This window comes from Vespa velutina, chromosome 24 (assembly GCF_912470025.1).
Source record: "Vespa velutina chromosome 24, iVesVel2.1, whole genome shotgun sequence".
NCBI classification, from domain to species: domain Eukaryota; kingdom Metazoa; phylum Arthropoda; class Insecta; order Hymenoptera; family Vespidae; genus Vespa; species Vespa velutina.
Genome location: NC_062211.1, coordinates 1,635,486 through 1,637,985, shown reverse-complemented (window position 1 = coordinate 1,637,985; position 2,500 = coordinate 1,635,486).

Genomic DNA, 2,500 nt, shown 5'->3' with positions numbered 1-2,500 from the left:
TCATACTTGTACGTTTTTATGTCCTTCGTCTTAAGTCTTGTTAGATGTGTCGTCTTAGAGATGTGTGGGAGAGAGAAATTTATATATATATATATATATATAAAAGAATAGAGAGAGAGAGAGAGAGAGAGAGAAAGAGAGAGAGAGAGAGAGAGAGAGAGAGAGAGAGAGAGAGAGAGAGAGAGAGAGAGAGAAAAGCGTAGTTCTTGCGTTTATGTTAGAAGGAATAATACGGCACCGATCGAAGGATCATTTTTATCTCGTCATCGTTTTAATAATCAAAGCTCATAGTTGTCGTTGTGGTAACAGAATGAGGAAAGATTTTTCTTTTTGTTCTTTTTCTTTTTTCTTTTTTTTTTTACTTTTTTTCTTTTTTTTTTAATTTATCATTTAAAATTCAATCTTCATATCGCCCTTTCTGCTTTTTAGTATGTTATTGTTGCATTGTTTGATTTTTCTTTTTTTTGTTTTCTTCTTTTTTTTTTTTTTTTTTTTTTCTTTGTAATTAAGTAAAAACGATCTCTTTTTTAATGCAAATCAAAAAAAAAAAAAGGGTAATATTCGTACGATACCATCTCTGTCATCGTTAAAGCCTATCCTTAAACAATTTAAATCCGATTTTAATACTTACAATTAATAAAGAATATTCATCATGCCGAAGCAAAGGAAGAAAGAAAGAAAGAAAGAAAAAAAGAAAGAAGGAAAATTATTAAAACGCGCGCCTGCGCTACATCTCATAGCTTTTGCTTGTGTAATTACGATTATTATATAATTAATAATTATATAATTATCGATTACATTTTATTGTGGAAATAATTGAGGGCAACTCATATAAATACCGTACTCGTCGTTCTCATAATCTTCGATTAAAAAATAATATAATATAAAACATAATATAATATATTATATTATTTATATATATCTATATATATATATATATTTTTTTTTTCTTCTTTTTATAAATCATTTTTACGTATTTATTTCTTTTTACTCGAAGAAATTCGAACAAAAATTTTTCATGAATTATTTATTATTATTATTATTATTATTATTATTATTATTATTATAGCAAAAAGATTTATCTATATCGATTGATATATATATCTTTTCTTTTTCTTTTTTTTTTTTGAAAAACTTCTAACAAGAATTATTATCCTTAGATGTACACAATTTCGTGGATATTATATTAAACATTTTTTTGTATATGTATAAACTATATTAAATATATATATATATATATATATATATATATATATATATATGTGCAAAATGAAGATTAGGATCGTAATAAGATCGATGGTTGAGAACGTCGAGCAAAGTAAGGAAGATATTTATCAGCACGAAAATTTTACTTCTGCGATGAATTAAAAAAAGAAAATAAAAAAGAAAAAATAAAAAAAAAAGGAGAGAAAGAAAATATTAATAATAAGACAAAAAAAAAAGGAAAATAAGAATAATCTAAAAAAAAGAATAAGAAGAAGAATAAGAAGAAGATTTGAATCTAGTCAGTGTGTTATGCGATTTGATGATTTCGATCATGTTTGGAAGATCATTCGAGTTTATCAAAAAGGGAGAGAGAGAGAGAGAGAGAGAGAGAGAGAGAGAGAGAGAGAGAGAGAGAGAGAGAGAGAGAGAGAGAGATGGCTTAGTCCGGCCTACGCGTTTAAATAATAGACGGTTTTGTGCGTTATTTAAAAGAATAAACAAACAAACAAACATATAAACAAAACAAAACCAGCAAAAAAGAGAAAAAGGAAAGAAAAAAAAAAAGAAAGGAACATAACAAAATAAATTACTCCACCACCCCCACCCCCACTCCACATGTTGCCCCGTTATTTGGTATACTATGCCCAGGATATGAAGTAACATGAAAAAAAAAGAAAAAAAAAAAAAAAAAAAAAGAAAAAAAAGGTAAAAATGAGTAAATAGATAAATGAATAAAAAATAAAAGCTTATCTTGTAGATATAAAAGAAAGAAAGAAAGAAGGAAAGAAAGAAAGAAAGGAAGGAAGAGAGAACATAGAAAAAAAAAAAATAAATAAATAAAAATAAATATAATTAAATATATTAAATTATATTATATTATATTATATTGAATTCAATTGAATTAAATTAAATTGACTTAAATTAAAAAAAAAAAAAAAAAAAAAAAAAAAAAAAGAAAAAAAAGAAAAAAAAATAAAAAGGAGAAAAAAAAGAAAAAAAAAACAAGAAAATAAAAATTGTAACTAAAGAAATAATTATTAATAAATAGTAAGAGGGAATAAGGGATACGGCGCGCGGCATTTGTTTGTTAGATTAATAATGATTACAATACATACATATGTACGTCGACGAATTTGGTATTTGACATATATATATACATATATATATATATGCATATATATATATATATATATACAACCACACATATATACACACACACAAATACATAAATACATATATATACAAGTTGATAATAAATTAAGTACCAATTGAATATATCTCCTTTGTTAAAAGT